The sequence below is a fragment of the Mastomys coucha genome, unplaced genomic scaffold (genome assembly GCF_008632895.1).
Source record: "Mastomys coucha isolate ucsf_1 unplaced genomic scaffold, UCSF_Mcou_1 pScaffold15, whole genome shotgun sequence".
NCBI classification, from domain to species: Eukaryota; Metazoa; Chordata; class Mammalia; order Rodentia; family Muridae; genus Mastomys; species Mastomys coucha.
The window spans coordinates 80,695,544-80,722,599 of record NW_022196897.1 but is presented as its reverse complement, the minus strand read 5'-3'; the positions used below and the strand labels follow the sequence as shown (position 1 = coordinate 80,722,599).

At 40.9% G+C, this 27,056-nt stretch overlaps 1 pseudogene; it reads right to left on the bottom strand.

Moving 5' to 3' along the window:
- Window positions 1-21,614: 21,614 nt before the first annotated feature.
- LOC116091738 lies at window positions 21,615-22,388 on the bottom strand (annotated as a pseudogene).
- Between the last annotated feature and the right edge of the window lie 4,668 nt (window positions 22,389-27,056).

Here is a 27,056-nt window from a genome sequence, read left to right as displayed (position 1 = left end):
GAGTGGTAGGTAAGAGGGGTCACAGGTCACATACATGTCTCTTCCAGTGGCCCTCTGGTCTGGAATACTAGGTAAGAGGGGTCACAGGTCACACACGTCTCTTCAAGTGGGTAACTACCTAGTGTCACTATTTCAGATGCCAGATTCCTGTAAATGTACTGATTACAATTAATCAGAATTCAGTTTGTTATGGACCAAACATTCAGGGAGCTCTTGCATGCATGGAGAAAGCAACGAAGGGGAAGTGGAGGGAGCAGGAGTCAGTGTTGGGGAACTGTTTCATTTGTGTGGCTTCGGTGCTTCTAGTAACTACGGGGGAGGCACCTGGATAGTGATGTCACTCTTCTTGGAGGTCAGATGAATCCTGACTAACTAGCTAGTTTGGAGGTGAATGCAACTGCCCAAGCTCAAATCCTTGGTCCATTTTGCTTGTGAGAGTTCTTCAATGAAATCTTCAAGTTGCTTAGAGAGAACGGAAACCTCTTGGACAAATTCAAGTAAAAAGATACTTGGGAGTAAATATTCCACCATGCCCCACTAAGGAAAGGATGCCTGATCATACCTCCGCAACAACAAAAGTGAAGGAGTCCCAGCGAGCACTGACTGCCTCCATCACACCCTCAAAGCCTGACTCTGTGCTTCTCCCTTGGATCCCCTTGCTTTCCCTTGCTCTCCCAGCCACACCCCTACCCCGTTCCCTTGGTGTTTGGGAATGCTTGTGTCCCATTGTGCCTACCCGTACTGAGATAGTCTATGTCTTTTAAATTCAAATGCTCTTCGGAAACCTCTCCTGGTTCCTCTTCAACTTTTCAGACAGAAAAATCCATTTCTATCACCTCAGTTTTTAAAATCATTTCCCCAGTCACAAGGCATTATCTGGGCCGCATATCCCTGAACCTAAGTTCCTTAATTCTAGTTGAAGCCACTGCAGCTAAGGAGGATGCTCTGTATTTGAGATTACAGAAAAGAAAGGCTCTCCTCAAATTCTATCCCATTGAGACCAGGAGAAGTTACAAAACATCCTGAGGCTAGGTTGTCTGCTTTACTGCTGGTATACCAGGTAGGAAGCAAGACTCCAAACTTACCTCAGCTCTGAACTTACCTATGTGATTGTACAGAAAGCATACGCCAGAGAAAGTACAGGCCTAAGGAGACGCAGGCTCTTTCTACACACAAACACATACACACACACATGTATATACACCCCCACACACATACACACACACGTATATACACCCCCACACACATACACACACATGTATATACACACACACACACCACACACATGTATATACACACACACACACACACGTATATACACCCACACACATACACACACACATGTATATACACCCCCCCACACATACACACACACGTATATACACCCCCACACACATACACACACATGTATATACACACACACCCCACACACACATGTATATACACCCACACACACACATGTATATACACCCACACACATATACACACACACGTATATACACACCCACACACATACACACACACATGTATATACACCCCACACACACACATGTATATACACCCCCCATGCCCCCACACATATATGACAGGATTCTCTTTCTGTAGTTTGAACTGCATTTTACATTTCAGGATACAAAGGAATTACAAACTCCTCAAAATCAAAATAACAAAAATAAGTATGGGCTCTAGGAACTTTGGGGAAAAAATAGTGAAGTCCTTATCATTTGCTTATTTGTACTTCCTGAATAAGTATTAGTATGTATCTATAGTTAGTTAAAAGGCCTCTCATCTACTGTTGAAGACATCACAGTTTGGTTCCAGGATGTGGAGAAATCAATTTTGAACTGACTGAGACTCTCTCTCCCTAATGGCTCCTTTAATAGTTGCTAGGGGTAAAACAATATCAACGTCCTTATCCGGCACTGGACCCCGCATGCTGCACTACTGACCTGCAAGGCAAAATATGCCCACTGGTGCAATAGTGGTGAGACTGTTTATGGAGGTAACAAACTGCTTTCTTGATTGGATTTGGGGCCTACTCTACAGGAGGTAATCTGTGTCTGGTACTATAAACAAGGTCAAAACCCATGGCGGAGAAGATCATAAACCTTAGAGGGGAACTTGCCGGGTTTGTTTTGCTGAATGGACATGTTGTCAAACTGACTTCTAAATATATTTAGATCCATATATTTGTTCCATTTCCAACCATAGTGAGACCAAGAAAAACTTCTTTCTGCAATAGGCAGTGGTTAATACATAGACCGGTGAAGGTTTAAAGTGTTGAGAATAAGTGGTCGGAGTGTTCAGCTGTAGATGGGACATCCATACCAACCCCCACACAGTCTTCCTGCCCAAGGTTCAGTGAGCATCACAAAGGATAGGTTAAGAGAAAACGGTAAGGGCAGAGCAGTGGGGAGGAGGGCTGGGAAGTGCAGTCTTCTGGACAGGGCATGGACAGTGCTGCCCACGGACTCACAATACCTGTGCTTGCCTGATTAAGATTGCCAGCATGGGCAGAGGAAGGAGTCCCAGGGGCCCACCGTTAGCTTGAGAAGCAACTGAGAGTCGATGGCTGCTGGGATCGGGGTGGAACCAGCATCTTTTTTTTTAAAGCTACCTAAAGTGCATATTTTTAATTTTTAATGTTTTTATTAATTATTTAAAAAAAATCATGCAATGTATTTTTTTACCATATCCATCCCATACCTCCCAGAACTCTTGCCTAGTCCACCCCCACCTCCCTACAATCCCCCAACTTCATGTCCTCTTTTTTTAATTATAGAAATTGGCCATTGGGTGACCCCAACATACATGTGCATATGGACAGGACTAATTGACCTGAGTGGCTTAATAAATTAATTAATTTAAAAGGAGTACATGAAGTTGGAAGGCAGATGTGATTAGGGTTCCTGAGGGGAGTTAAGGAGTAAAGGTATATGTAATCAAGATACATTGTATTCATGTAGGAAATTTTCAAAACCATAGTTAAAATAATACAATAAATTTTGACTTACAAAATAAGGTCTTTCAACTCATGTACTTTGGTAGACTAAATAATATACACAAGATTATATATATTCAAATTGCCACTTATTTTGTTTTGTTTTGTTTTGTTTTTCAGAATGAGTATGATACAGACAAATGGCTTCTCTTTTGCTGGCTCTTCATCTCCCTAATCTTTCTGAATTGGAATGCCCATGCCATCAAACTCTTCCCAAAGTATGGTAATTCTCCAGGTGATATAAAAACAAACCTCGTGTTTTTAGTGTCATCAATTTCAGATGGACCCCAAGTTTACAACTTAAACTAAATGCTTCCTGTTGAATTTGGATCTAGAGCACTCCATTCTTTGACTGACCACCCCATTCTAGTGTGTATAAACCAAGTAGGCCCAAGCTTAAGATTCTAATCTTCTTCCAAGCACTCTTTCCATAGGCTTTTCCACCTGTAGTAGCAAGTAGATAAGTTATAGGGTGGCTAGAAAATGGTGCTAACAGGAGTTAACAGGAAAGCCAAGTAGCTGGGTAGCTAGTGAAAAGAAAAACCTAGCATAACAGACTATAATATCTCCTCCAGCGTTGTTGCATGCTTCTCTGCGCAAGATTATTATATACGACTGCTTTAGCAAATAAGTTCATGTTAAATATAGGGCCTGATATTTCTGCCTGGGTCAACACAGGGCAGGTAAGAACAATGAAGCTTACAAAATAACTCAGAACTGCTGGAGGTTCAGACCCAGGTGTGCTCCACTTAACACAGATGCTCTTATATCCAGAGTCCTGCTGTTCAAAAATATTCTAGGAAGATTAGGTTTGCCTGTGAATTTAAACTGATTTTATCTGAACATCACAGAGCTGGTGTTTGGACTCTATGGAGATTTGAGTGGAAACAGCAAAAAAGAAATGACTTTGTAAAATCCAGATTACGACATTTGGGGCATTGAGTATTGCTCCAATCAATAAAAGCTAAAGCCATAATCATTACTTTATTAGAGTTTCTGGGTTTTTCTACAATTAAGGAGTCCTGATGTGTGAAATGTTGGGAATCAGAGTTAGGCATGATCTGTAACTTTTAAGTAGATTAATTAGATAATCTCCTGGGATATTAGGCCACTGCATCTTTTTATATAACACAGTCATAAAATATTTAACATTGAGCAAACTATCTTGGTGATGTTATTAACAATTTTTCTCCACCCCCTCCCACCTCTCATCTGAACCACATTCCTTTCGAGGTGCAGCACAGTGCTAATTGATTTACATTGGGTTTGTGTGATTGTTACCCAATTAATATCCAATTCTTAAAACAATGCTGACACCACACACAATAGTACATGACTCTAAGCAAAACACTCAGAAGGCTAAAACAGGAGCTGTGAGTTCAAACACAGCCAGGGCTACCTTGTTGCAATCTCTAACAAACAAGCAAAAAACTGGGAAGACTGATGATGTAGCTCCATGATAATGCACCTGCATGGCATGGACAAAGTCCTGAGTTCAAGCCCCAACACTGAAAAAGAACAACCTCAGTTTCAGAATGATCCTTTTTAATATTCTTGGGGAAGCAGTATGAAATATCTAGCCAGTTGTTGAGTAAACTTACTCCGCATTTCTGAAAAATAATACACACAAACAGTACACTTATCATTCTCTTTACTGTGTCTACCCATCCAAGGATAGTTTCTAGGTGTAAAAGCATTGAATAGTTAGCTTTACATGACAACTTGACTTAACTAAGGTGTCTCCATGTTAGGTCAGACAACTATCCAGATGTTTCTGTGGAGACATTTTTTTTTAGATTGGGGTGACATTTGCATTAGTAGGCTTGATTAAATATATCACCCACTCTAACAGGAGTGGTCCTCATTCAATCAGTTGAGCAAGGACTAAGATTGTAAGGAAGAAAGCAAGTCTGCTTCTAGACTGTAACACAGAAGCCCTGGGTTTCTCAGCAGATTCCAGATAGAAATGCTAATTCTCCACAATATTTCCAAAATGCTCACTGATTTAAAAAGTTTCAAGCATGCCAGCCCCGCCCCCAATTACTAAGGTCCCAATAGAAACAAAAGTAGATGAATAAAACATCTGGGTGTCCCAATGTTGGACCAACAAAAAATGAACTCCATGAGTTGGTTGGTTGGTCGGTCGGTCGGTCGGTCCGTCGGTTAGTCGGTCGGTTGGTTTCAGGGGGGCAGGGGTCTGGGTAGGTGGATTGTTGTCTCACTTTTTGTTTGTTTCAGCATTTTTTGTCTTATTTGTTTGTTTGGTTTGATTTTTATTTTTGTGTTTTGTAATTTTGGGGGGTTTTGTTTGGTTTTGGGTTTTGTTTGGGTTTTGGGTTTTTGTAGCTTTTTTTTTTTAAGAGAGAGCATAAAGTGGATAGGAACTGGGATGGGAAGGATCTGGAAGGTGTTTGAAGAGGATAAAATCAAAACATACTCTATAATAAATAAATAAATAGATAAATAAAGGAACAAAAGGAACCTCTAGATCTAGAAACCTAATGAACCAGATGAATGAAGAGTTAAAGTTCAAAAGAAAGAGGAACCAAGCAACCATAAAGCAATCACCAAGTAAAAGGTCTCATGTTGCCTCTACTTGGCACTGATATGTAACTTCCCTACATGTGATTTTCCTACCGGCAGCATTAGTCCCAGGTCTGACACTCCTGACTCCTCAGAAATCATCAAGTTCATTGCAATTATGTTTGACCATAGCAAATACCAGAATGATTTCAGCTTCACTTCCTTTTGGCTTTGTGATCCCAGAAGCTGGATGCAGTCACTTGTAGCTCCAGATCTATAAAACACAGAAAAGAATTAGAGCCATTGTCTACTATCAATCAGTCCAAACCACTGATGAAGAAACTGCAGTATTACAATTGCCTAAGCCTGGTCAAGTTACAGAGTATAGGACATGGGAAAGCAGCCCTGACAGGAGCACTTGACTAAACAGGTGCAGAAACCTTCCCTAAGAAGATAACACAGAGAGAAAGACGCTGTTCAGAACAAAGCATTTTCCAGAAGGAGACATATTTAAAAGAGCAAGAAGAAAGAAAAGGAGAAGGAGACGAGAGGGGAAAGAGAAGCTGAAGGAGAAAATGGAGAAAGACAAGGAGAATTAAAAAGAGGAGGAGGAAGAAGGGGAGAAGAAAGGGAGAAGGAAAATGAGAGGTATAGTAGGGGGTGGTGGAAGAGGAGGAAGAAGAGAAGAGGGAATATAGAGAGGGGGAGAGAAAAAGGAAAGATGAGAAGAAATCAGATTGAGGAGAATGGAGGCAAAAGAGGGGGAATAGGAAGAAAAGGATGGGAAGAGAGGAAGTGAAAGGAAATGGGGGGCAGGGGTCAAAGAAACAGGACGTTAATGACAAACAGGTTCCGGAATGTGTGGGAGTTGCAATTTTGTGAACCTTTTGCAGTGGATTTCACTGTGAACATGCCCATGACTACCTCTCATTTCTCTTCCTGTGTGTCTAACTGTGCTGTTCTAACATGCAGTAATGAAGAAATGTTATGTCTATACAAATATACCATGGGCTTTGCGACTGGCTGACAGTAGTTGAGAATCTTTCATCTTTTATTCTACCATCCCTAGCCCTAGCTAGGGGGTTTTAAGCTCAGATGCACCTCACATTCAATCTCAGTGTTTGTTATCCAGCAAAAGAAAATAGACCTTTTATACCTGTGGTTCTCTCAGAAAAGAGTTCAGTCCAAAGCTCTCTTCAGACTGTCTCGAATCTCAGTGAATAAAATTAAGCACACTGATTCACCACTAGCAAGTAGAGTAACCATTTGCCCTTAGAGGTAATGTCAGCTTTCCTGAGGTATGTGTCTACATGGAGAAACAGTACTTTCTGTTAGGACATTGTAAGGATCAAGATTCATTGTCAGCTTGATAGGATCTTAGATCGACTAAGAGACAAATGCCTGGGAATTATCTGTTGAGGGAATTTCTAGAGTGGATTGATTAAAATGGGAAGACCCACCATAAATATATGTGGTAGTATTGCATGGGCTGAAGGCCTGGACTGAGCAAAAAGGAGAAAGAGTGAGCGAGTCTGACACTCACCTCTCTGCTTTTTGACTGTGGGCACAGTGTGGCCAACCACTTCAAGCTCCTGCCTTTGAGACTTCCTTTCATGATGGAATATACTCCCTCAAACTGTGAGCTGAAGGAAACCCCTCCTTCCTGAACCTGCCTTAGCCTAGTACTTTGTCACAAAGATGAGGAGAGTTACTAATATAACAGAGACTAGAGATGGAAAACATTGAACTGATGACACATCTGACCAGGACATCACCCTATGGAAGGGAGAAGAGCAGAATCCAGTCTTAACACTTTATCATTGAACTCCCATCCCCAAAAACAGTATATCGATGTGTAAAAAGACATGTTTAGAAAGAGTGACTCATTTTGAATGCTCCCAGCTAGATTTTTAGCCTTTAAGGGTAGTATATAGCATATAAAAAATTAGCAGAAAGATGCATGTCAAAAAATAAAAAATAAATAAATAAAAACAGAAATTCATGTATCCCAGAGTTTTGGAAGACTGCCAAGTTCTTGCATTTTATTCTTTTAAGTAAAAGCTTCTCATTAAATGTATTACTAGAAATGACTGGACCTTATGGCTTCTCTAAAGTTCTTCAATTAAATAAATGCCCAGGCTGAGAGCACGTGTCTTTAGGGTTTTAAATACGTTCCTTTTCAGTGTACCTGTGTACTCTAGCGCCCTGGAATTTTATTCTCCTCAATCTCTTTAGTTTAATGTTCTAAGCCCTATTAAAATAGATGTCTCTGGATGATGCACAGTCTCATTTGGTATCCTCTGGAACAACAATACAAGGTACAGGTTAACAGCCTGACTGACACAGGCGAAAGGACGTCTGTTAAAGTGAGCAAGTGAAAGGATACGTGATAAAGAATTTTTTATTAATGGCACATGTGTATTGATCTATCTTACACTATGTAGTTGAGCTCTATTTGTTGAAACTCCATAGAGAGAAAAATGCCAAAAAAACTTCTGGTGGTGTATTATAGCTTTTTTTGTCACTTCTGCAGACTCAGGCTGATTGGCAGAGTGAGTGATGTCAGCTAGGACAGACTCACATGGTGAGGCAAGATACTTGTTGAGGCATGACCTGTGGAGGACACATGATGTTTGGAGGGAGTATAAATAAGCCCAACAGACAGTGAGAGGATAAGCTAGGCCTATTCATAAAGCTAGTTATGAACAGCCATGAACAGTTAACTATGAACAGGTAGTTATAGAGCTGTTCATAGACCAAATTTGTTGGTTCTCATTTTTGCTGATCTTCAATTCGCTGAAAGAGACACAGCTGAGAACTTCTGGCATCGCCCGGATTGCTCCTGTTGAATCATGCTGTGACTGAGGCCTATCTGTCTCTGCTGGGTAGTGCCACTGCTCCTGTTTTGTGTTTGCTATCCAGACTCTAACAAACAGGACTGTTGATATATCCATGAAGTGATTGTGAGTGGATTGAGCTACCACCGCTAACTCCTGTGAACTGAACTGCTGGTTTCCTGACAATGCAGATAGAATTTACTCCAAAGAACCATTTCTAAACAGGTCCGCTTCCTCTGTATCCTTTCTTTTCCACTACCTCTGGTGGGTGGTGGGCTAGAAGGGAGGTTAAAATGCTTAAGAACCATCATTAAAAGTAGGCTTTGAAAAAATTAAAGTTACGCTCAGTAGATTTATAGCATAGCTAGGACAGTTCACAAAGCCCCACCCATATCTCAGAATCTTTTGCTGCTGGAGTAGATGGTCCATTTTCCTCAGAATCGGGCCCTTGTTCCTGAGTCCATGCTCCAGTGCATGGCCTTATACCCATGCACATATGAACAGCATTGGCTAGATTTAGTTGGCTAGAAAGAGGATGAGAAGCTGTTAAGCAGACATGATGGTGTGTGGAGGCATCTGGAGGAGTTGAAAGCTAAATAGGGGTAGGTAGGATTAAACTACATTGTATACATGTATGAAGTTCTCAAATAATTAATAATAAAAAAGTTTAGAAGAAATCTGCTGAAAGTATCCTTCTCACTCAAGGACATGGAAAATACACTCAAATCAAGAACCAGTCTGCTGTAGCCTGTCTATTGGATCTGGCTCTCCACCAAAGCTGTGTGGATCTACCTCTGTGGTTCTTCACTACCCCAGTCCCCAGGACTACTGCAATGATGTTTTAAGAAAGGCAAATCTCACGCTCTTCAAAGTTATGCTCACCCAGTGATACCTCAAACTGAGCTTTCGCCATCTGTGAGTCTATTGACCATATCCATCGTCCTCAGAAGGATACAAACTCAATGGTCCCAGTTTTCAAGGTAGCATCTGGCCCCAGGAGCACTAGCTCACTGTTGGTTCACCATCCCGTGCCTCTATAACCTGGAATCACTCATCCAGTGTTCATAAGCAAGATGTTTATTTTTAGGATTTTAAAAGCCAGAAGAGAAGTCTGAATAGATGCTCTGCTACAAGAACCTGGAGTTTCTCATCTCATCCCCCAAGAGTGGCCTCTAAAATATTTAAGGAGGGAAATACTACCATTCTAAAACAATCTGAGCTGGGAACTCTCTCCTTCAAATGGTTAGTGTGCTCCCTAAAGAGTGCCACAGGGATGACACCTATCCTCTGACGGCTGGTGATCCAGTTTCTCTGACTCCACTGTGATAGCCCTGGAACCAGAAGAAAAAAAATATTTAAAAAATTATTTTATTTACTGCATGCTGATATCTCCTTTATTCCTAAAAATACCATATGCCATAATGTGAAAATATTTCATTAATCACAGCACACTATTCTGACAGTAGTTGTAGTTAAGAAAGATGGATGAAGCAGTTTAGCCTAGTGGGGGAAAGAACATAAGCCACAAGATAAAGAAATTAGGAAAATAAGCCCTACCTGCAACTTATGAGCTGCAACTTTGTTCATGTTATTTAACATCTTTGAAAATTCATTTGTAAGTTGAAATGTGTGAGTGTGTGTGTGTGTGTGAGAGAGAGATATTTATAACAATGTCTTGGAGTTAGAATAAACCTCAATCAAAATGACGTAGATAAAAGATCTGCATTGGCTCCAGGCACATAGTAGCAAACGCTCAGTAAATTGGAGCTACTATTAGGGTGCTTATAGGTTTGTCTTAGATACTGTTCTGTTGTTGTAAAAAAACATCTCAGGGTGGACAAATTGAAACAAATGGGACTGATCTCTCATTCTGGACATTGTGTAATCCATCAAGACATTCAGGATTAGAAAGGGTTTAGCTCATCTTTCTAATCAGCAGAAGGGACATTGGGGACCAACCACCCCCTCATACTTCTATCAGTCTCATGTATAAGGGCTTTATCCTCACAACTGAGAAAATTTTGAAAGACCCCACCTCTTATTTCTATGACATTGGTGACAAAATTTTAGCACAGATTTGGAAGGCCACACAAATACTCAAACCAAACCAACATGCACTCACTGCTTACTGAATACAGGGGCAGCAATACACACTCACATGGGTAGTGAATACAGGGCTCAGTGATGCACACTCACATGGGTAGTGAATACAGGGCTCAGTGATGCACACTCACATGGGTTACTTGCTTTAATGTTATCTCTGTCATAGTAATCAGAATGCTCACTTTTTCAGATAAGACACATAAGGCCTAAAGAGAAGAGCACATCTCCAGAGTTATACATCTAGACTACAATGGAGGAACTATTTGTACTCAGCTCTCCACACCAGCCACAAAGCAGACCGAGTCTATGATCAGAGACTTACAGCATCATTTATGCCTGCCCTCCGGAACCTTCGAGTAAGGTGCTTCCGCCAATCTTGGCTTTTCTCACTCGAGTGACTTTGTTTCAGGATCTTTTCTTATGTTAGGCAGGTTGTTTCCCTTGCAGCTAACCAATGCACAAGAGGGCAGGCTCAACAATCAGCACATTTCAACTCTCTGTTCCCACCACTTGTGCTGATATCCTCCAAAACAATTCACAAAAATTGAAGCAGCATCAAGATGCAAGGGAAACCTACTGCTCTTGCTGGTTTAGCCAGAAGTGGGAGGATATACGTGGCGCAGCAATTAACACTCTGCACAGAGCTTCCCTACATCCAGTAGGTGCTACCATTCTCTCAATTGGTCTAAGATGAAACCTCCTAACCCTCCAAAATTATTAAAGCACTCCTTCACTATTGATGGGCATGAGGTTTGCTTAGTCACCTGGCTCTCAGCTCTTCCACACTCCTGAGAGCCTGGCTGGAGAGTAGACATAAAGTTGATCACCCACCATCCCATGCTCATCCCAAAGGCCAGGCTGTGCAGCTCCAATAAGCAACCTGCTGGGGCTACAATTTCGCCATGCTTCGCTCCGTTAAAACTTATTGGGCACAGTATGTTAACTCAATTAATACTGAGAATGACACGGGCAGGTGTCACCAGAATTGTTAATTTTTTTCTTAATATCTTTTAAAATCGCAAGCTGTCAAGCTTAACACAAGCCACATCCTTTCACGCATTGTATATAATTTGGTTCTGCCTTCCCCATTAGCTTCCGCTACCAGGGCCCCAGGATGCCATCACCAGTTATGGGTTGCTCTCTGCTCCCAACAGTAGAGCAGTTTCCCTTCCCAGAGGAGCAAATCAAAAACACAAATCAGGCTATTTAGTAGAGTTTTGTGTTGTTTGGTAGCTTTTTAAATTTTGTTTCTTCCTTATGAATCAAAAATTTGCTGACTTTATCCTCCTCACAGTGATCCTGATTTAGAAAGCCTAAAGCCCAGACACAGAAGCAATCCCAAAGCCAGCCTGAGTTATCACCTCAAAAATGCATGAGAATGGACTCAAAGACACCCCTCCCATGCAAGCCCCAAGATGGCTTTAGCACCTGTCCTTCCAAGGTGCCCAGGACCCCAGCTGGCCCACAATACTTCCACACTGTCAGCCCAAAAAGTTACCAGATGACTAATTTTCCCAGAGGCAGTTGGCTTGTCCATCTGCGACCTTCAGAAAATAAAACCACATTGTATATAATGTTCAGCATAGAAAAAAATGATCTCTTGATTAGAAGTTACATGTTACTTCTTATGCTGGCTCTTGTTCTAGCTCCTCTAAGTGAAACTCTACGTGGTCTGGAATGACTCTCCACATTAGATGCATATCTGTCAAGGTTTGGAAGAAAAGAGTGTCACTAGGAAAGAGAAAATAGATAATGCTCTTGAGGATTTCTCCCACAAAAAAAAACTTCACATGTTTTATTCCTGAGTTTGGATTCTGAAGATTATTGATGTAAGAACAGCCACATGAATAAATTCAGACACACTTAGGGGGACTCTAAGGAATGTCCTTCCCTCATTCTTGATATTTCTTGTACCCTTGAATCACCAGAAGGAGAACAAGTTCTCTGCTCCTTCTGTTCATAGCACTTTTCTGCATCTCCATTGTCTTTGGGATTAGTCTTGAAATCCATATGTCAGGAATGACCTGTCTCAATTTGCCCATTCATCTAGTAGCACATCTCCATAAACTCCTTAGCTGGCTGCATGGACCCTTTATTCAACCAATGGTGTACACCCAAACCCAGTACCCCAGAAAAAAATCTTGGCCCTGAATTGGTCATTGGACATTAAAGTCAGTTGTCTGGGCTCAGACTACTCAAACAGGAGCATTTGTTTTCTTTCCATAGCTTGAGCGTATCTTTCAGGTATCTGACTTTCTTACTCCTTTGGACCCAGTGCTTCAGCAGACACTGATAGTTGTTGTCTGCACTGGCTGCAAGAGTAAAGACATCTATTAAGGTAAAGGCACTATTGGTATAGGCTAATGTGGAAACTCACCATCATTCATTCCAAGAGGAAATGTGTATTTGTGCTACATCCTAGAGACAAGAGGACTCTGCTTGCTGAACACATATACTTCTAAGGCTATTCTGGATAGTGTTTATATCTGGAAGTAGAATCTAGGAGGGGTTTGTGAATGCAGGCATTGACCTATTTCTCGTAGCTTAGCTTTCCCTATTCCAAAAACCCACCTAAGCAGTGAGGATTAATCTCAGAGATTGACTTATACACTTTTAGAAACTGCTTTTCAGTGTTAGGGATTAAATTCAGGGCCTTGATTACCCTATGTTAACACTCTGCCACTGGGCTTGGACATCCTCATATTTATTTTAATTGTTATTTTGAAGTAGGGACTTTCCAAATTTCTCAGGATAACATTGAGCTTACTCTGCAACAAGGAGCCACTGACTTGTGATTCTCCTGCTTCAGTCTCATCAGTAACTGGGATCACAGGCATATACTGTCACATCTATCTTGGAAACTTTAATCTGACACCCATCACTTTAGTTCCTCAAATTCCTTTTGAAGATCTGGTGTACTTGCTATCCAAGGCACCGAAGAGAGTTAAACCAAGGTGTCTCATTGAATGATTTTGATACTGACTTGAGCTTGCCATGGCCCCAAAGAGGCTTCTCATATTCTTTGTTTAGAAAGCAGGTTTACTGTTCACTGGTAATCAAATGGTATGCATGTGGTAGTACAAGTTATATATTCATCTATATGCTACAAGCTACATAAAGTAGATTGATCACATGGGACTGTACAGCAAAGTACAAAGGATATCTAGGATCTGTTATGAATATGGCCCCACTAGACTATATAAAGTTGCCCATAACAAAGGAAACTTTCAACTGTGCCTGCCCCTGACATCACAGCTTAAGGAATCTCAGCTCTGGATATAAATCTTATAGGTGCAAATCACAGGCAAAGCTTTGAAGGACACTCAATTCAGGAGAAGGAGGCAATGGCCAGAGTCAGTCTTGGTTTTATTTTTCCCTTACTGGAAACTGTACACTCCCTGGAAGGAAATTAAAAAAGGCCTGAGCTATTTCAGGAAGTTCTTCCCTAACTCAGTATATGGCATTTCCAGTGCCTCCAATAGTTCTTCAAACTACACACAAGAAAGGAGGAAAAATCAAGTTGAACCAAGATTACCACAGAATGACCCTGTGCTTCCATAGTGTCAGGAGGCAAGTATCACATCTCCGTGGCACTCACTCCCAGGCCAGGAACTCTTTTTACCTACTTTCTCTCCTCTCTAACAAAGGCTGGTGTAGGCCTTTGGCTTTTCTGGGGGGTATTTTCCTGGAGCTCCTATGGTGAGGAACTTTCTAAAATGTTGTCTTCCCTGTAACCTTGGCTCTATCTTCTTCCCAATTCCCCATATCACCTACATGCAGCTCCTCAAAATCCTTATGGAGGGTTCTTGATTGCAGGCTACATGGCCTCATTTTAGAATGTTTCCAAGGAGTCTGAGGTGCAATGTCAGGGAATTTTCCTATATTGTCCACTGCTTTCTGTAGAGCCTTTAAAACCAGGAGATTGGCAGCTTTCAGGTCTTCTGCTAATACATGGGTCAGAGCTCTCAGGTGGCAAGATAAGAGGAGGGCCACACCCAGACTCGAAGGCTAAGAGGAGAAGTCAGATTCTATTCCAATCTCAGCCACATCCTCCATGCCTCCAAACTCAAAACGTAGCCTCCACTCTGCCATGGGTAGAACCCCTAAGGTAGCGTCTGGTGGTGACAGCAGCTTTGGGCCATGAAAGTGGCCACTTCATTGAGAAGTTTTGCTTCTGGGTCCCAGGACTGCAGCCCAAATGGGGCTTCACACAGAACACTCTGTGTGTGGAACAGTATGTGTTCTTTCAGGCTCCTTTGGGGCAGTTTTTTGTTTGTTTGTTTGGCTGGCTGGGTGGGTTTTGATATAGGGTTTTGCTGTTATACCACAGACTGGTCTAGAACTTGAGTCCTCTTATCTCTGCCCCTTACGAGCTGGTTACAGATTTACCCCACCACCCATAGTTTTGTTGGGCCAATTCTTAAACAGAAGGCCAATTTAGTGACTTGTCTGATAACCACTGAATATTTATAGGCCTGGTAGGATATCCCTGTTTCAAGAATATTTCTGTAGTCTGTAGTGAGCTCAGGAAAAATAAAACCCCACAGAGAGACAGAATTTTCATACATGGATATGTCTCAAGGAAGCTGCCAAGTACTCCCATGTCCTGGTCTCAAAGTTCAACATGCGTGAGAATTACACAGGTGATTATTTTAACACAGGCCATCAGATCCTATTCCTGAGAGTCTAGTTCAGTAGATGAAGGACAGAGAATGGACTTTGCCGGGTGACATGATTCTGGTCCTTCTAGGATCTAGGACTCTTTGATAACCCTGCTCTGATTCCAGGAAATTCAGGGAGCAGGGAGTTGAGGACCCCAAAATGGCAAGGCTTGGTGCCATCTTCCTCTTCTTTCAACCAAAGTAAAATTTCTTTTCACTTCACACATCTGATCACAGTGTGAAATTTCATTTGGATCAAGGTTCCAGTAGTAAGCACAGTTTGAAAACAATTTCTCCAGCTTGTGTCAGTATGTGGGATCATACATATTAAAGGTGGAAATAAAAGGTAACTGAGGTAAGCATCCATTCATACATCAAGCTAAATGGTCACTATTTTACTCAGGTCTCTGTTGTGCTAAACACCATGACCAAATCCACTAGTGGAAGGAACCAAGGGTTTGTTTCATTTCACTGTTCATCACTTATGGAAGTCAGCGAACTCAAGCAGGACAAAAACTCCAGAAGGGCAAGAACTTGAAGCCAGAACTGTGGAATAATACTGCTTCCCAGGCTTGCTTTCTGGCTCATAGTCAGCTGACTGATGTAGACAGCCCAGAATCATCTGCCTAGATATGGTACTGTCCACAGTGGACTGGGCCTTCCTACATTAGTTAGCAATCAAAAGAAGGCTCACAGGTCAATCTGATGGAGGCAATTCTTCAACACAGGTCCCTTGTTCCCAGGTCAAGTTGACAAAATTAATCTGTATAGTCACTCCAAACTAAAACACTATTCAGGGCCTTATGTGTGTGTAACAAAATAAATCTACACACAAATTATTGTAAGGTATTGGGGTGATAGATATGCTAACTAGCTTGATTAACTCTTCCTTTGGTATAGATGTGTATAAGGCTCACACTGAGCCTTATAAGTATATATAGCTGTTCCTTGGTACCCATGAAAAACTGGTTACAGAACATCTGAGTATCAAAATCCTTACTTACTCAAGTCTCTTCTACAGTACAGTATACAATAGTATTTAAACAACCTATTCACATCCTCTCAATCATTTACACAGAAATACCTACAATTTTAAAATGGTTGTTATTTTATATAATTTAGAAAATAATGATAAGATATAATAATAATCCTGGTAACATATTTCTATATAATATATTATTTTGATAATAATATAAAACATAAAATAATAACATGTTGATTCCTCAGTAGGTTGATTGCATGGAAAAGGAACCCACAATTATGAAAGACTGACTGTACAAGTATTATTCATCAAATGAATAACTAACAAATGAGCATGACTACTGTCATGAAATTGTAGTGATGAGCTTCTTTGCTGTATGCATATTTCACGTGTGGCTCACATACCATACTCTTACCCATTTCAGGAAAGGGTTTGCTAACTTCTAATAGGTTTCAGATTTGACATCTTTCAACACATCAAGATTGAGCTACACACAATCAGTTAACATCAGCATTCAAACTGAAAGCTATGTGCTATTCCTGATCCAGGATTCAGCAGAAATTTTTAGAATTCCATCTGTGTAGGTTTAGGAAAGCATTCATAGGTGGAATAGTGTTTGACAGTATCTTGAAAGATGAATAAATGATAGAAAGGTATCAAGGGAGGTGGAAAAGCTGAAAACAGTGATGGGGTTTGGCAGAAGACAGAAAGACATGAACCTCATTAAGACTGTAAGCCAGGAAAGTAAAAAAGGATCATGGGGCGGGGGATCCCTAGAGAAGAGTATACCAGGATCTAAGTGATGTGAAGGAGAAATGGGAAATTGAGGAGGGAGATTTTAACTGGAAAGTGAGATGAAGATCAATACAGGAGGAGTGGGAGAGAGGAAGAATACAAAACATAGACGATGTTTGAAAATGCCATAAGGAAACATAGATATAATGACTTAATATTTATGCCACTTGAACTAACATTGACCTCTCCTCCCCCAACGAGGGCTATAGACCATCTGATAAGAATCCCAGGAACAAGCATCAGAAAATTCTTTTCCAAGTATTCATTAGGGAAATCCAAGAGGCTCCCAAAACAATAGAGGCTACTACTATTGACTTTGTTTGCCTCCCAGAGGTTGAATATAAATCTCTATTGCTAAAGACACTGTGTTATTTGGACACAGGATTCAGAAGAGATGAGGTGGATCTGACCTGAGAGCTTTGCCCATGAGGACTTAGTTTCATAGTACCAGAGGTGTTATGTGAGCTGCCAAAGAGGGGAAGTGATCAGTGGTCCTATCTAGCTATGGCATCATGTAAGATATTCCTAAATATCTTACAATAGTGGCTCATATCTTAGTGGTAACCAATAGTTGTATGACCTTAAGGCCTGATCAACAAGAGGAAAATTATGCTGTTATTGAAAACCTAGCCAACTACCAAGGAATAGTGAGGTTATGAATCAGAGAGTCACAATTACTTACTGCATTCAAAACACTTATCTTTTTATCTACAGATACGTGTAGCTTCCACCCCTATCAAGGAAGCTTCTCTTTGCAGCATATGTAGACCATCATAGACAACCACACTGGTCAAAACACAGAGAACAACTTAATGTGGGTTATCCAGCCCCAGAGATAGATCCACAAAACACCTGCATCTGAGGCTCAAGGAACATTGAAGAAGAGGAAGTTGAAAGATTTTAAAAGATGCTGAACCAGAAGTCTGATGTGAGGTTGTGTCTTCTAGAAATGACAGGAAGCTACACTCATTTTGACAACACAGCCGTCTTAATAATAGTCAAGCAATGGCAACACCAGTAGACACACTAGCATGGAAGGGGTAAATCTTATAGATAGCCACCATCAAAGAGCATCCTGAGTTTTGCAGGCAAATGGATGGAACTAGAGAATATCATCCTGAGGGAGGTAACTCAGACCCAAAAGGACTTGCATGGTATGTACTCACTAATAAGTGGATGTTTGGAAAAAAATACAGAATACCCAAGATACAATCCACAGAATTCAAAAAGGTCAAGGACACAAGCTGAAGTGTCCAAGTGAGGATGCCTCAATTCCACTTGGGAGAAGAAAGCAATCACAAGTAGAGAGGGAGAGAGGGATGTAAAAGGGAAACTGGATGGGGTGGGGAGGGGTTGGGGGGGAGAGGGAAACCTGATCTAGTATTAGATGAGAGAAAAGGACTGAAACCCCAAGGTCCAGCAGAAAAAATGGAAATAGGCAACCTCAGGAGATAGGAGGTTGGGGGGCCCTCCAGAATGCACCAGAGACCTGGAAGGTGAGAAACTCTCAGGTCTCAAAGGGAGGGATCTTAGATGAAATGCTCAACAGTAAAGAGACCAAACTCATAGAGCCCATCTCCAGCAGGAAGACAGGGCATCAAATAAGGGAGTGGGAAGGGTCATCCCACAATCATACCTTTGACCCATAATTGTTCCTGTCTGAAAGAATTACAGGGATGGAAAGGAAATTGAGGAAAAGAAGGTCAAACAACAGGACCAAAGAGGGATCCAGCTCAAGGGGAGGTCCCAAGGCCTGACACTATTACTGAGGCTATGGAGCCCTCAAAATAAAAGGCCTAGCATGACTGCCCTCCAGAAGACCCAACAAGCAGTTGAAAGAGACAGATGCAGATATTTGGGTGAGAAACAACTCACCCCTGCTGTTGAATTAGGGGGGGGATAAATGAAGCTGAAGAAAAGGGGGACCCTGTAGAAGGACCAGCAGTCTCAATTAATCTCGACCCCCAAGAACTCTCACCAAGATACTGGACCACCAAACAGGCAGCATACACCAGATGATATGAGAGCCACAACACACATACAGTAGGGAACTTGCAGATCTGTGTCCATTCAGAGATGATGCACCTAACCCTCAAGAGACTGGAGGCCCCAGGGAGTTTAGACGTCAGATGGGGTGCAGGGTGGTGACATCCACGTGGAGACTGGGGATGGGGAGGACTTATGGGATGTGGAACAGCCAGAGGGTGGAAGGAGGAGAGGGTTGGGGAGAATGAGAATAAAATTTGGAGTGTAAAAAATTAATTAATTAATTAAAAAAAGAACTAACTATAGGCTAAGAGGAGAATTGGTCTTCCCCTAGAATGAGTACCCTAATTGGCTATGAATACAAGTGATTAACCCAGAAAGCAGAACATACAAGCAACACTAAACAGACTCAAACAGCATGTTTTATTTAAATATTTAAATATGCATCTATGAGTGTGTAACATTAAGAATTAAAGAAAAGGAAGCCATGAATTTGAGAAGGAAAAGGGAGATAACATGATGACAAGAAAAGAGGATAAATGATGTAATTATATTTTAATTAAATTGTGTTATTATTATCATTATTTTATAATTGAGTAGCTTCCATGTGTATGTGTGCTTTCCATTGTTTTTGTTGGTATTGAGGACCAGCCTTAGTCCATGGTGCATGGGATCATTTCAATCTTCTTGTATCTGTTGAGGCCTGTTTTGTGGCCAATTATATGGTCAGTTTTGGAGAAGGTACCGTGAGGTGCTGAAAAGAAGGTATATTCTTTTGCTTTAGGATGAAGTGTCCTATAAATATCTGTTAGATCCATTTGGTTCATAACTTCTGTTAGTTTCACTGTTTCTCTGTTTAGTTTCTGTTTCCATGATCTTCCCATTGCTGAGAGTGGGGTGTTGAAGTCTCCCACTATTGTTGTATGGGGTGTGATGTGTGCTTTGAGCTTTAGAAAAGTTTCTTTTATGAATGTGGGTGTCCTTGCTTTTGGAACATAGATGTTTAGAATTGAGAGTTCATCTTGGTAGATTTTTTTGTTTGACCAATATGAAGTATCCTTCCTTATCTTCTTTTGATAACTTTTGGTTGAGAGTTGATTTTATTTGATATTAGAATGGCTACTCTAGCTTCTTCCTTGGGACCATTTGCTAAGAGATATTAAGGAAAAGTGATTGCTACTTCCTGTTATTTTTGTTGTCAGAGGTGGAATTATGTTTGTGTGGCTATCTTCTTCTGGATTTGTTGAAAAATTACTTTCTTGCTTCTTCTAGGGTGTAGTTTCCCTCCTTGTGTTGTTGTTTTCCATCTATTATCTTTTGTAGGGTTGAATCGAAGGAACGATATTGTGTAGTTTTGGTTTTGACATGGAATATCTTGGTTTCTCTATCTATTGTAATTGAGTTTTGTTGGGTATAGTAGCCTGGGCTGGCATTTGTGTTCTCTTAGGGTCTGTACAACATCTGCCCAGGATCTTCCAGCTTTCATAGTCTCTGGTGAGCAGTCTGGTGTAATTCTGATATTTACTGGCTCCTTAAGTTGGAAATCTTCACTCTCTTCTATACCTATTATCCTTAGGTTTGGTCTTCTCATTGTGTCCAGGATTTCCTGGATGTTTTGGGTTAGGAGCTTTTTGATTTTTGCATTTTCTTTGACTGTTGTGTCAATGTTTTCTATGGTATCTTCTGCACCTGAGATTCTCTATCTCTTTTATTCTGTTGGTGATGTTTGCATCTATGACTCCTGATCTCTTTCCTAGGTTTTCTAACTCCAGGGTTATCTCCCTTTGTGATTTCTTTATTGTTTCTATTTCTATTTTTAGATCTTGGGTAGTTTTGTTCATTTCAGTCACCTGTTTGATTGTGTTTTCCTGTAATTCTTTAAGGGATTTTTGTATTTCCTTTCAGGGCTTCTAGCTGTTTACCTGCGTTCTCCTGTATTTCTTTAAGGGAGTTACTTATGTCCTTCTTTTTTTTACATTAAAAAAACTTTTATTGTTAATAGCAAATCTTCATTTCTTGATTTTTAAATAATAGAAATATATAGGGATTAGATGTCAGGAAATAGGTAAAATTATAATTTAAATGAATACAATCAGCATTTTTTAAATGTATAAAGTTAGTCAAACTTTGTAATACAGTAAAAACATGGATGGAGCTGGTGGCTGCTTGATGCAAATACTAAAACCGAACTGCCTACCTCACACTCACTTATTTTATCCATACTCCATATGGCAGTGTTCATCCAGCAAGAACGAAAGGCTCAGAGCAAGTATTTTAGTCAATTACAAGTCTTACTAATTAATTACAAGTCATGCCCTGCCAGGATAACAGTCTCTAGGATAAGACTGAGGACACAAAGCCCTTAAAAGGCAAGACACTCACACTGGCAAGGGAGCATAAAACAAATTTTGGCCAACCAAGGTCACAAGGCTCAACGTCGTCAGGTGTTTCCTTAGAACCTGACGGCTTCACAGAACCAAGGAGTGGGACATTCTCCCGAGTGTGTTGGCAGCTTTCTCGGTGTCCACCTTTTCTGAAAGTCAGAACAGCTTACTGCTAAAATGTACTGCCAGCTCATTGGGAAAAACAATCAGATTGAAAATTTGTAGCATAAATGTGCTAAGAAACATTATTCTTAATCCACAAGATGTTTTCTCAAATTGAGAAATATTCCGATAAAGTTAGTCTTATAAAAAGTTCAAAATACTAAAACACCTAAAAATAATAAAGAAGAAAGGACATTATGGAAAAGTACACGGCCACCATGACTTTCACCAAGCTGCCCCTGGAGAGTGCCTCTTTACTCTAACAAATCCTATTTACAGAGAATGTGTACACTGGAATCTAAGACATGCCTCAAATGTGAGTGACCCATTACTATGGTTTTTATAAAAAGACGATATCCTTCCCCCCCATTTTTCATCACTATAAAAACAACTAGGCCGTGATGTATCACTGGCGTGAAAGAGCCCGTGATCATAAGGGGAAAAACATCTCGCTTGAGTTTCCACAACTTCCCCCCTCTTCCAACCGCAGGTCTGGGGGCAGAGGGGTGCCCCCGGGTCCCCAGGTCGAGGAAGCGTGGCTGAAGAGAAGCTGCTATTCTCAATTCTGCCAACTTCCAGGACTGGCAAGTTCAGGGATGACTCGGTGGAGACGAAGGGAGCAGTGCTGGATTCTCCTTCTGGATGGTACATGACAGTGGACGCTCTCTGTTTTTCAGAGAAATTGCTCTCATCTGAATTGGACCTAGAAAGGTTGTTGGTGGCTCCAGCTGCAAAGGGCTCACAGCTGCTGTACTTCAGGCCTTTGAGGTGCTCCAGTTTTATATTCCGAAGCTTTAGGACTTCATCTGTTATCTTCTGAATCAGGAAGTTCTGTGTTTTCTCCCTGCGGATGGATTCCACAAGGGTGTCCAGGCCCCTGGGGTTCTCCTGTAAGTAGTCTAGTAACTTCCCGGCCCTTTTTCTCCTTGAAGTTCGGCAAGAAATTTCTTCCATGTCTTCTCTACTTAGTTTTTTTTTTTTTTTTTTTTTTTTTTTTTTGCACGTAGATGATCAAAATGTCTCTCAGCTATGATTTTCTCACACAGGTAAACACGCAAATTCTCTAAAGTGTCCTTCACTTCAGTCAAGTCCTCTTCCGTGAGGGAAGTACGGGAACCTCCATGGCCGAGGCCAGGATGGTGTCCTTCCGGCCCGCGCCACCCCGCCCAAGCTAAGGGCTACGGCCTCCCGGAATCAGGCTGTGACTTTTGGGGACTAGGAACAGAAGAATGGGGGCCGGCCAGCTGGCTGACTTATGTCCTTCTTAAAGTCCTCTATCATGAGAAGTGACTTTAGATCCAAGTCTTGCTTTTCCGGTGTGATGGTGTATCTAGGACTTGCTATGGTGGGTAATTGGGTTTTGATGATGGCAAGTAACCTTGGTTTCTGTTGCTTAGTCTTTCTGGTTCTTAGTCTTGCCTCCCGCCATCTGATTATCTCTAGTGCTACCTGCCCTCACTATATCTGACTGGAGTCTGTCCTTCCCGTGATCCTGGTTGCATCAGAACTCATCAGAGTTCAGCTGTCTTTGTGATGCTGTGATTCTGTGATCCTCTGATCCTGGGTGTGTCAGAGCTCTTGGGAGACAAGCTGCTTCTGGAACTCTGAGATCCTGGTGTAACCAAGCTCCTGGGATCCTAGGATCCTGTCATCCTGTGGACCTGGGCCTGTTAGAGTGCCTGGGATTGGATCTTCCTCTGGGTGTTGTCGTACTGGCTGCAGAGTTAGCGACCAAGGTCTGCTCAGGACGCTAGCTCAGACCGGAAGGAACCTGTGCCACTGGTCAGGTGGAGTTTCTCGATGCCTGGGTCCCGCTGGTCCCAGTTATTTCTGGTGTTGGGGCAGATGTTGTGTCCTCCTCACCTCTGATCCTATGATCCTGGGCATGATAGAGTCTATTTATTTATTTATTTATTTACTTACTTACTTACTTATTTATATCCCATATGCTGACCTCTCCAGGTCCCCCTTGCAGAGTTCCTCCCTCTATCTCACTCCCCTTCAAGCACAACATAGCATAATTAATAGTGTGAGGGATTGGTGCCTACCCGTGGGATGGATCTCAAAATGGGCCAGTCATTGGTTGGCTATTCCTTCAGTGTCTGCTCCATCTTTGTCCCTTGATTTCTTTTAGAAAGGACAAATTTGGAGTCAAAAGTTTTATAGGTAGTTTGGTGTCCCCGTCCCTCCATTGAGAGTCTTGTCTGACTACTAGAAGTGGTCTCTTCAGGGTCCATATCCCCACTGTTGGGCATAGAGCAGAATGATGGGTTCTGTTTATCTATCTACTCTGTTAGACTGTCTCTTTTTACTGGGGAATTAAATCCATTGATGTTGAGAGATATTAATGACCAATGATTGTTACTTCCTGTTATTTTGATGTTGGTGGTAGTTTTGTTTGTGTGTGTGTGTGTGTGTGTGTGTGTGTGTGTATGTGTGTGTGTATGTGTGTGTATTTCTCTTTTGTTGGTTTTAATGGCATGAAATTATTTATTTCTTGTGTTTTCTTGAATATGGTAAGCCTCATTGAGTTGGAGTTTTCTTTTCCGTATCCCCTGTAGGACTGGGTTAGTGGAAAGGAATTGTTCGAATTTAGCTTTGTCATAGGATACCTTGGTTTCTCCACCTATGGTGATTGAAAATTTTGCTGGGTATAATAGTCTTGGCTGACATTTGTGTCTCTTGCAATTTGCAAGACCTCTGCCCAGGCCCTTCTAACTTTTAGAGTCTCAGATGAGAAATCAGGTGTAATTTGGATAGATCTGCCTTGGTCTTTTTCCCTTGCTGCTTTTAAAATTCTTTCTTTGCTCTGTCTGTTTAGTGTTTTCATTACTATGTGACAGGAGGATTTTCTTCTCTGTTGCAATCTGCTTGGTATTCTGTAAGCTTTCTTTATAGGCATCTTTGTTTAGGTTAGGGCCTTTGAGCTAGAACTCTTCACTTTCTTCTCTTTCTGTTATTCTTAGGTTTGGTCTCTTCAGTGTCCTAGATTTCCTGGAAGTTTGTGTCATAGACTTTTTAGATTTTGCATTTTCTTTGACTAATACATTGATATCTCTCATATTTTCATCTGAGATTCTCTCTTCCATCTCCTGTATTCTGTTGGTGATGCTTATGTCTGTAGTTCCTGTTCTCTTTCCTAGGTTTTCCATCTCCAGGATTACCTCCATTTGTGTTTTATTTATTGCTTCCATTTTCCTTTTCAGGTCTCGGACAGCTTTATTCACATCCTTCACCTGTTTAATTGTATCTTCCTGTATTTCTTTATATTTATTTGCTTCTTCTTTTAATGTCTCTACCTGCTTGAATGTATTTTCCTGTATTTCCTTAAGGGATTTATTTGTGTTCTCTTTAAAAGCCTCTATCACTATACTATTAGATTTAAGATCCTCTTGTGTTTCAGTTTCATTAAAATATCTAGTGTTAGTTGTCTCAGGATAGCTAGTCTCTGGTAGTACCATATTGCCCTAGGTCTTGTTGATTGTGTTCTTATGCTATCATTTAGTCATTTAGTTTTTTCCTAGGGTTAGCTGGACAATCCTGATAGCAGCAGGAGTTCTCGGGAAGGTGGGTTGAGCCATGGGCCAGACACTGCTATCCCAAGCAGACCAGCTGGAGTAGCAGATGGATCCAACTAGGATGGATAGTCAGGTAGAATTCCAAGCTAGTTAGTTTTAGGACCCATGAATATTTCCATGGGTTGGGGAACAACATGCTTTTGGAGTCCCGCAAGGATCCTCCAGACTGAAGAGCAAGGTTAGAGCTAGACAATGGGGCTCCAGGGATCTCAGGCACCACTCCCTGCCTTTAATGGGATCTTACTCTGACTTCCTCTGTGGTTCCATAGCACTTTGTCCTAAAACTCTGAGTTCTCCTGCACCTGGTCATAGCCAGGCACCATGAGGCTTCCTCTGTTATTAGGTTGAACTAAGCAAGAGAAGCCAAGATTTTTGATGTTAACAAAAACTGGTACAAATTCTAGTTTTGCCTGTTCTTGCCTGTATAAGCTGGGTCAAATTAGTTAACCTCTGTGAGTTTGATTTGCCTCATTGAAAACTCAAGATAATAAAAACTACAGTAAAAATTTGACGAGTGTCAAGTACTAACACTTGTAGATGTTATATAGTTGGTAAAATTTTTATATGTTTACATAGATGTTGGGAAAATAAAAGACACCTTCCTCTCAAACAATATTCACCCAGTTCTTCTGACAACTTGAGGTGACTTAATTTAGTCACAATGTAAATTGTAAAGCAAAGTAACACTCAGTTAAGAACAGCATGCTTTTTATAACCATATACTTATAGTTGGCTAAGACAACCTCCTAAATATCTCTATAGTTATAAAAACAGATCCCCAAATTATTGGCTTTCCAATACCTAGTTTAATTTAAGTTATTATACATCTTTAAAAACAACAAAACTAAATTGTCTTTAAATGGCTGATGAATTTCTATTAAATTAGATTTCAACCTCTTCCAATTAAGCTCAGTGGGTAAATTTTTATTTCATTTATGTTTCAAGTGCAGAAGTAAGATGAACCAAACATGTGAAACTAGATGTCACTACAGAACAACAGAAAATATTTTTATCCAGACCACCAGGAGGAAAATAATACACTGAGATGATGTCTGTCAATAGAACGCACATCTTCACCTAAGAATGCAGATAACGTAAGAATGATCACATGGATAAAAGTAATACACATGAAGTCATTGTAATTCTTCTCTATGGGGAATAGAGATGTTTGAAATTTTTCATAATGAAATCTATTAAGTAGAGAAGGCAAGACAGGCTCTCCCTGAAATTCAGTGCCTGAACAGCTGACACAGAAGGAGTGCTTAGAGACTCAGCTCCTGCCTAAGTTGTTAATAGACCTTGCCATTGGTCATGTGATGCAAGCCTACCAGCTAAGAGTTGAAAGATCATGAAAACTTCTGTGCTGATTTCAAAAGACTAGGAGGTCAGGCAATGAGTGACAGGCTCAGAGCTCCTTTAGGCAACCTCTGAGAGGGAATATATGGAAATGAAGTCTAAGTTAGAGTAGAAACCCTAGGACACTGGAGATACCAGAAGCATGAAACACCTTCTAGGGAGAGCCAATGGCCATGAGAAGATCCAACCCTAGACAGAAGTCATGGGACCATGTGAAGTATACCATGATTCAGTATATAATGTGACTAAGGCTAGTTATAGAGATTGAAACATCACAAATCCAAAGACAAATTTCAAATTATCTTGGAATATTTTGCCCCATGAATGTCCTTCCAAGTTCATTGTCTACTCCTGTAAGTAACCAAACACCTGTGACTTACCATTAGGTAAATCATTTAGTGTATATGAGCAGACCCTTGGTTTCCACCAGCACCAAACTAAAGATAACGCCAGATAGCATCTGAAGCCCACAGCAGAGTTTCCTTCACTTTACTCTAACCATCTACCTAATGTACCAATGTATTTGGAAATATTTCACTTTTATGTTTTTCTTCATTTTCTTACTATATAAACCATTGTGAAAGTATACCAAACTGGACCATGGAATTTGAGGTAACTGAAATCTGTGTCTCCAACTCATGGTCACTCATACTTGGCCCTAAATTAAACTATCTTTAAGGTAAGAGCT